The sequence below is a fragment of the Piliocolobus tephrosceles genome, chromosome 9 (genome assembly GCF_002776525.5).
Source record: "Piliocolobus tephrosceles isolate RC106 chromosome 9, ASM277652v3, whole genome shotgun sequence".
In the NCBI taxonomy this organism is placed as follows: domain Eukaryota; kingdom Metazoa; phylum Chordata; class Mammalia; order Primates; family Cercopithecidae; genus Piliocolobus; species Piliocolobus tephrosceles.
In genome coordinates this window covers 75958684-75968504 of record NC_045442.1, presented here as the reverse complement: position 1 = coordinate 75968504, position 9821 = coordinate 75958684, and positions in this window count along the sequence as shown.

The following is a 9821-nucleotide window of genomic DNA, read 5'->3' as shown; positions in this document are numbered from 1 at the left end:
AATCATATCAGAAAATCCCCAAACAAAATACTGGTTCATGCAATACATGTTTATAAAGCAACTGCTGATGCTGTGGGGTTCTATGCCAAGTCCCGCGACACTATCAAGCCAATTTATTCCTCCTGCACTTCAGACTTGCATGCCGAACTTTTTACTTACTCTTTGAAGTAAGTAAACCTCTTGGAGATTTAATTGGCACACCAAACTTAACATGTCCAAAGTAAAACTCCAAATGTCTGACACAAAACTGCTCTTCTCCCAAGCTCCCCTGTTAGTTAAAGGCATCTCCAATCTTCCATTTCCTCAAGCTAAAACTTTGGAGCTATCCTTACCTCTGGCCTGCTCACTGCATCCCCAAAAGCTCAGCAAACTATAAGCAGCTCCACCTTCAAAAATTAAAGGTCTTCCCAGTTCTCTAATTCCACAGCCAGCACTCTTGTCAAAACCATCACTATCTCTATCCTGGAGAATTACAATAATAGCTTTTTCTTTTTTTTGAAAGAGTATCGCTCTGTTGTCCAGGCTGGAGTGCAGTGGCCTGATGTTGGCTCACTGCAACCTCCACCTCCTGAGTTCAAGAAATTCTACCTCGGCCTCCCAAGTAGCTGGGATTACAGGCACGTACAATCACACCCAGCTAAATTTTATATTTTTGGTAGAGACAGGGTTTCATCATGTTGGCCAGGCTGGTCTGGAACTCCTGACCTCAGGTGATCCACTCACTGTGGCCTCCCAAGGTGCTGGGATTATAGGTGTGAGCCACCACAGCCAGCCTACAATAGCTTCTTAACTGGACACTGCTCCCAAATTTGCCTCACAATAGTCTATTTTTCCATAAAATGCATACATAATATATTCACACCTACACTGAGATGAAAAACAACCAAAAAAAAAAAAATCTCACTCTGTGGCCCAGGCTGGAGTGCAGTGGTGCCATGGCCCACTGCAACCTCTGCCTCCGAGGTTCAAGGGATTCTCCTGCCTCTGCCCATGCCTGGCTAATTTTTGTATTTTTGGTAGAGACGGGGTTTTGCCATGTTGGCCAGGCTGGTCTTGAATTCCTGGCCTCAAGTGATCTGCCCGCCTCAGCCTCCCAATGTGCTGGGATTACAGGCGTGAGCCACTGCACCCTGCCTAAAAAATCACTTTGTGCTACATGATAAAATGCTATTAAACTTTTTCATGCTTCTTTACATTTTCCATATTATCTATAAAAAGATACACTCATGCAAAGCTTTTAATATTTTACTTACATCAATTACAAACACGGGACAAGAGATTGTCCAGCCAGTTTTTCCCTGGTTGTAAAATTAGGATAAGGATTCTGTGCAAATGACTGCTGAAATACACTCAGCTTATCCTTGGTAAATTTATGCCATGGTTTTACACTTCCTCTTCCCCGTCTTCTTGTTCTTACTTCATTATGACTGTCAATGGGAGATCCTGAAAAATGTACAAACAGAAAGAGAAAAGCATTGGAGAATACTAGTAGTATCCAGAGTGGGGGAAAAAAGTCAGTCATTGGCTATTTCATAAAATGTTTTAAAAGTGGAGCCCAATCTCATACCCATACATAACAATAAAATTACTAATGAGATTAGCCAAGTGTAGTGACTCAAGCCTGTAATCCCCTTGACTCAGGAGGCTGAGATAGGAGGATTGTTTGAGGCCAGGAGTTCAAGATCAGCTTAGGCAAGACAGCAAGACCCCATCTCTAAAAAATAAAAACTTAGCCAGGCATTGTGGTGCATGCCTGCAATCCCAGCTACTTGGTAGGCTAAGAGGCGAAAGGATTGTTTGAGCCCAGAAGCTCAAGACTGCAGTGAGTCATGATTGTGCCACTGCACTCCAGCCTGGGCATCAGAGCAAGGCCCTGTCAAAAAAAAAAAAAAAAATAGGTAAAATAAAAAATTTTAAAAGTTAGCTGGGCATGGTGGCACATGCCTGTTAACCTAGCTGCTTGGGAGGCTGAGGTGGGAGGATCATTTGAGCAAGCCCAGGAGGTCAAGGCTGCAGTGAGCCATGATCACACCACTGCACTCCAGCCTGGATGACAGAGTGAGACCCTGTCTCAAAAAAAAAAAAATTTTTTTTAATTAAGATACAAAGTTATCCTGTGTTCCTGGATTAGAAGAACTAATATTGTTAAGATGTCTATACTACCCAAAGTGATCTATAGCTTTAATGCAATTCCTATTTTTAAAATCCCAAAGATATGTTTTGCAGAATAGAAAATTTAATCCTAAAAGGTATATGGAATCTCAAGGCATCCTAAATAGACAAAACAATCTTTAAAAAGGAGAACAGAGTTGAAGGTCTCACACCTCCTGATTCCAAAGCTTACTACAAAGCTACAATGAAGCAATGTGGTACCAGTGGAAGTACAAGTGTGTATATATATTCTGTAGATATTTTTTTGAGGTTACCATTGCAATTACCGTTTGGTACTAGCACAAAGGCAAGCATGTAGAACAGTGGGATAGACTAGAGAGCTCAGAAATAAATCCTCACAAACATGGTCAAATGATTCACAAGGGTGTCAAGACCATTCACTGGGGAAAGGATATTCTTTTCAACAAACAGTGCTGGGGAAACTGGGTATCTATCTACATGCAATATAATCAGGTTGTACCCTAACCTTACACTATACACAAAAGTTAACTCGAAATGGCTCAAAGACCTAAATGCAAGAGCTAAAAGTATAAAATTCTTTTTTTTTTTTTTGAGACGGAGTCTCGCTCTGCTGCCCAGGCTGGAGTGCAGTGGCCGGATCTCAGCTCACTGCAAGCTCCGCCTCCCAGGTTCACGCCATTCTCCTGCCTCAGCCTCCCGAGTAGCTGGGACTACAGGCGCCCGCCATGTCGCCCGGCTAGTTTTTTGTATTTTTAGTAGAGACGGGGTTTCACCATGTTAGCCAGGATGGTCTCGATCTCCTGACCTCGTGATCCGCCCATCTCGGCCTCCCAAAGTGCTGGGATTACAGGCTTGAGCCACCGCGCCTGGCCAAAAGTATAAAATTCTAAAAGAAAGCAGAAGGGAAAAGCAACCTGACTTTGGATTTGGCATGAGTTCTTGGATATGACACCAAAAACGCAGACAAGAGAATAGGACTGCACCAAAATTGAAAACTTCTGTGCAAAGGATGCAATGAGCAGAGTGAAAAGGCAGTCTGTGGAATGGAAGTAAATATTTGCACATCATGTCTCACAAGGGGTTAATATAAAGACATATCAAGAAACTACAATCCAACAACAAACAAAAAAACCTGATTTTAGAATGGGCAAAGGACTCGAACAGATATTCCTCCAAAGAAGGTATATGAATGGCCATTAAGCACATAAAAAATGTCCGTCATCACTAATCATTAGGGAAATGAAAAAAAAAAATCAAATCCACAGTGATACATCATCTCACCCCATTAGGATAGGATGGCTCATGTCAAAAAAAAAAAAAAGAGAGAGAGAGAGAAAACACACACACACACAAAACCAATAAGTGTTCTCAAGGATGTAAAGAAATTGGAGTCCCTGAACACTGGAAATGTAAAATGGTGTGGCCATATAAGGCACAGTGGCTCATGCTTGCATTGTAATCCCAGCACTTTGGGAGGCGGAGGTGGGCAGATCACCTGAGGTCAGGAGTTCAGGACCAGCCCGGCCAACATGGCAAAACCCTGTCTCTACTAAAAATGTAAAAGTAGACAGGCATGGTGGTGTACACCAGTAATCGCAGCTACTCAGGAGGCTGAGGCAAGAGAATCATTTGAACCTGGGAGGCAGAGGTTGCAGTGAGCCGAGATCACGCCACTGCATTCCAACCTGGGTGACAGAGACTCTGTCTAAAAAAAAAAAAAAAGAAAAACAGTCTGATGGTTTCTCAAACAATTAAATGTTATTATATGATTCAGCAATTCTACTTTTGGGTAAATACCCACAATAATTGAAAGCATGGATTTGAACAGCAATTTATACACCTGTGTTCGTAGCAGCATATTGTTTCCAATAGCCATGACTCAATATAAAACGTTCCCAACATTTCTCAAAAGCAAATGTGCACATCTAACACTCGTAAAAAACGTGAGTTTCTTAAAGTAAAAACTCAGTACCTATAGTAAAAACAGCAACCAAACCAACATGCTTTTTATGGCCATAGCCTCACAGTGAGGAGCAGGGCCTCTGGAGCCTGCCTACCTGTATTGTTTGTTTGTTTGTTTGTTTGTTTGTTTGAGATGGTGTCTCCCTCTGTCCTCCGGGCTGGAGTGCAGTGGCAGGATCTTGGCTCACTGCAAGCTCTGCCTCCCCGGGTTCACTTCATTCTCCTGCCTCAGCCTCCCGAGTAGCTGGGACTACAGGCGCCCGCCACCATGCCCAGCTAATGTTTTTCTTTGTATTTTTTAAGTAGAGACAAGCTTTCACCGTGTTAGCCAGGATGGTCTTGATCTCCTGACCTCGTGATTCACCCGCCTCGGCCTCCCAAAGTGCTGGGATTACAAGCGTGACCCACCGTGCCCGGCCCTCTACCTATGTTTAAATCCTGGCTCTGAGACTGACAGGCCAGTGTAGCACTGACTGTCACTGCCCTCCTGGGCCACTCCCCTTGTCTGTGGCTGCTCTCCAGGCCCTGGGATGGAGGCCATTCCTATGGCCTCTTCTTGGAGGACTTCATGTTCTAAAGGCATCACAGCTGAACCATGATTGCTTCCAGGGCTCTTTGATGCAGATTGACCCTGTAACATAGTGATGGGCCCAGTGGACTTCAGGGCCCACTGTATATAGTTGGGGCAGCTTTGACTTAGGTTATTACTCATAAAACACAACATATTAAGGAACAAGGCACCACTAGAACTAACCGGAGCCTTCTCTCAACTAGGGTTCATCTAGAAAAATAAATCCAGAATCCTCATACTTTGCAAGTGCACCTTCCCAGAGAACAGGAGTGTCACTTTTCCATATCTCAGGTTTGAAAAGCTCCAAATTATTTCTGAATTTCATGGAATATCAAATCTGTGAACTAAAGGGGAAACAATGCCCAGGGCCATTTCTACAATTCTTCCAGTATAGCTCTTTTGCTTTGAGGACGTTTTTGTCTTCAGTATTTAAACTGTTAACGTTTAACCATACAGGAAAGTAGAGGGAAGCGTATAATTAGCCTGATGATCTTATCACTGAAATGTAATATATAGCAATACATGGCCAATTCTATCCCCTTGACACCTCACCCTCATTATTTTGAAGTGAATCTCAGATATGTCATTCACCCAAAAATACGCGTCCATATGTATCTCTAAAATATAAAGTATCTTTTAATGCCATCATGGGTTAAGATTTAAATACCTGAGCCTCTAGCAAAGTCCTATCCCCAATTCTACCTCACAGCAACCACACACAATTACTCTGATGACAGGAGCTGTTCCCAGTCTATAAGCTTGCACTTTTAAAAGATGAAAGGCCAAGCACGGTAGCTCATGCTTGTAATCCCAGCACTTTGCAAGTCCAAGGTGAGCAGATTGCTTTGAGTTCAAGAGTCTGAGACCAGCCTGGGCAACACAGCAAAACCCTGTCTCTACAAAAAATACAAAAATTAGCCAGGTGTGGTGGCGCACGCCTGTGGTCCCAGCTACTTGGGAGGTTGAGGCTGGAGAATATAGCTTTGAGTCCAGGAGACAGAGGTTGCAGTGAGCCAAGATTCCCCAACTCCAGTCTGGGCAACAGAGTAAGATCCTGTCTCAAAAAAAAAAAAAAAAAAGTCCAAACATCTATTAATACAAAACACGAATACATCAGCTAAGGAACCTCTTGCAAAAGAAACACGCTTTGGTCTCCACCAAAGAAAACTCCCCATTGGAAGTTAAGCTGAATCTCTAGTCCAGGTTCTGAAAGATAGAGTGATTAACTCTGCAGCAGCAATCATCGAACACAATCCTGAGACGCCCTCCCTACACACACCCTAGACACAGCCCTGCCCCAGACACAGTCCCACCCTAGGCACAGCCCCGCCCTAGGCACACCTCTTGATGGCTTTACCTAACTTTTCAAATCCCTTTCACGCCATGAGCGCCCAGTGAAAACAATTTGCTTATTTAATCCCTACAACACCCTTATAAAGTGCATACTGTCAGATCTCTGAGCCCAAGCCAAGCCATCACATCCCTGTGACTTGCACGTTTACACCCAGATGGCCTGAAGTAACTGAAGAATCACAAAAGAAGTGAAAATGCACCACCCTGCCTTAACTGATGATATTCCACCACAAAAGAAGTGAAAATGGCCGGTCCTTGCCTTAAGTGATGACATTACCTAGTGAAAGTCCTTTTCCTGGCTCATCCTGGCTCAAAAAGCTCCCCCACTGAGCACCTTGTGACCCCCACTCCTGCCCGCCAGAGAACAACCCCCCTTTGACTGTAATTTTCCTTTACCTACCCAAATCCTATAAAATGGCCCCACCCTTATCTCCCTTCGCTGACTCTCTTTTCGGACTCAGCCTCCCTGCACCCAGGTGATTAAAAAGCTTTATTGCTCACACAAAGCCTGTTTGGTGGTCTCTTCACACGGACACGCATGACACATACTATTTTAATCCTACTTAGAGTTGACGACCGCAGGGGCAGAAAGATTTAGACCACAGAGTGAGCCTCTGACCCAGGCAGTCTGACCTTGAACCTCGTGCCTGTGGCCATCACTTTCACGTTTATAGACTGCACGTTCTGTGAGGATGGAAGCCTTGTCAGGCTCACAGAAGATCCACATCACCTGATATATCGTTGCTTACAGAATACTGAGATTATAGGCAGGAGTGACCACAGATTAACACTGAATAAGGACATTAAAAGATATAAAACTAATGTTTTATGAACATTAGACCATTTGCTAATTCATTCTATTCTAAAAACCACCCTATGAGATAGCCAAAACCTCCATGTTACAGACAAGGAAACTGTGGGTTTTTCTGGTTTTTTTCGCAACTCTAGGACATTGTACTTTCCCAAATGTGTGAGGTAAGGTAATAACACTTGAAAGGTTTTTTGTCCTCCAGGTTTGGAAAATGCAGTTCATGCTCGACAACTGTTTTATATTAATCCCTCTTAATTCAGAGCGATACATATATTCTTCGTTCTACTTAAACGAATTGCTACAATTTATGAGGACTCATTATATGGCCACCCCAAAGAACAGATTTTTCAGACATTATCTTACCTAAATCTTACAGTGCCTTACGGGGATATATATTATTACACAGATGACTACTGAAGCACAGAGCGATTAGCTAATTTACCTGAGGTCAAACTAAGAAGAGGAAAATAACCAGCAGGAATTAAAGCAGGTGAAAATAAAGTTTCAATTGGGCAAGGTCATGGCTGACTTGCAGGAAGGAAAGAGCCCCAAATGATTTCAGTCTCTCAGTTCATTCCAGGGTGGATCGTGCCTCTGCAATGAAAAATAAGAAAAAGCAAGAGGAACAACTCATGGTTTTCTTCATTTCCGTGGTTAACATAATCTCCTTTCATCCTGGGACTTCAGCAGGTCCTTTTGAGCAGTGCCAGATGCTTTGGGGTAGTTGAAGGAATATTTCGGTAGCTGGAAGTCTTGGAGAATATCAACAACTGAGAGAGCAGAGCAAACCAAAATTAGATTGGGCCTATGCTGATTTCTTTGGCTTTTTTGTCTTCCTAGTAATTCGTGCCCGCTTTGTGGCTGTTGATTTGTTGTTGTTTATTTTTTGAGACCGAGTCTCGTTCTGTCACCCAGGCTGGAGTGCAGTGGAGACATCTCAGCAAACTGCTACCTCCGCCTCCCAGGCTCAAGCGATTCTCCTGCTTCAGCCTCCTGAGTCGCTGGGATTACAGGCACGCGCTACCCCACCCGGCTAATTTTTGTATTTTTTTTTAAAGACCGGGTTTCGCCACTTTGCCGAGATTGGTCTCAAACTCCTGAGCTCAGGTGATTCGCCCGCCTTGGCTTCCCAAGCGCTGGGATTACAGGCCTGAGCCACCAAGCCCGGCCCATGCTTAATTTTACTCTCAGTACCTTGAAATCACACTAGGTGGCGACCTTCCCCGTCCCCGCACTCATCAAGCTGCTTCCGAAAAACATTTTTACAAGGGACCGTCACTTTCTTGCTTTTCATTCTTTTCTCAACTCCAGTCTCTCTGTTCTCACTGCATTGTTTAGACATCACTGGTAAAAGTTAACAAGTCAACTCCTAAATTGCCCGATCTTACGGTTAATCTTCCTCCCTACCTCATCGAACATTGTTGGCCAATCTTTGTTTTCCTTGAAAACTCCCCTACTTCAGATATTTGTTTTTTCTTTTGAGACGGGGTCTTGCTGTGTTGTCCAGGCTGGAGTGCAATGGCGTCATCTCGGCTCACTGCAACCTCCTCCTTCCGAGTTCAAGGGATTCTCCTACCTCAGCCTCCCGAGTAGCTGGGATTACAGGCACCTGTCACCACACCCAACTAATTTTTGTCTTTTTAGTAGAGACAGGGCTTCACCATGTTGGCCAGGCTGGTCTCAAACTCCTGACCTCAGGTGATGCGCCCGCCTCAGCCTCCCAAAGTGCTAGGATTACAGGCGTGAGCCACAGCGCCTGGCCCAGATTCTTTATTAAGCTCGGCTTCAGTGGATGCCCTCTGAGTCCTTCATCCTTTTTCAAAATACCTCGTAACAGTAAGGGCCCAGTTGTACTGAGTGCTGTGTATTGAGACCTGCAATGCAGCTGTGAATAGCACAAATGGAGTCTCCGAAAATCAACATTCTGGTGAACTTTTAAAAAATACATAACTTCCAGACCAGGCACTGTGGCTTATGCCTGTAATCCCAGCATTTTGGGAGGCCGAAGCGGGTGGATCATGAGGTCAGGAGTTCGAGACCATCCTGGCCAACAAGGTGAAATCCCTTCTCTACTAAAAATGCAAAAATTAGCCAGGCATGGTGGTGGGTGCCTGCAATCCCAGCTACTTGGGAGGCTGAGGCAGGAGAATCGCTTGAATCTGGGAGGCGGCCGTTGCAGTAAGCCGAAATCACGCCATTGCACTCCAGCCGGGGCAACAAGAGCAAGGCTCTGTCTAAAACAACAACAACAACAAAACAAAAAACACGTAACTCCCAATTATCACCTGCAAAGAGAAGTCAGAACTTATTAGAACGACTGGCAGGGAGTTTCGTGACCATTCAGGCCGGGAGTGGTGGCTCACACATGTAATCCCAGAACTTTGGGAGGCCAAGACAGGCGGATCACTTCAGGTCAAGAGTTCGAGACCAACCTGGTCAACATGGTGAAACCACGTCTCTACTAAAAATACAAAAATTAGCCAGGCATGGTGGCGCATGCCTGTAATCCCAGCTACTCGGGAGGCTGAGGCATGAGAATCACTTGAACCTGGGAAGCGGAGGTTGCAGGGAGCCAAGATAGTACCACTGCACTCCAGCCTGGTTGACAGAGCAAGACTCTGTTCCCCCCAAAAAAATATTTAAAAAAAATTTTTTTTTAAATTATACTACCATTCAGCTTCGCCTTTGAGACTCTCACCACCTGCGAAATCTTTGTTCTAAATGTTCTCGGGCCGGGCGCGGTGGCTCAAGCCTGTAATCCCAGCACTTTGGGAGGCCGAGACGGGCGGATCACGAGGTCAGGAGATCGAGACCATCCTGGCTAACATGGTGAAACCCCGTCTCTACTAAAAAATACAAAAATCTAGCCGGGCGAGGTGGCGGGCGCCTGTAGTCCCAGCTACTCGGGAGGCTGAGGCAGGAGAATGGCGTAAACCCGGGAGGTGGAGCTTGCAGTGAGCTGAGATCCGGCCACTGCACTCCAGCCCGGGC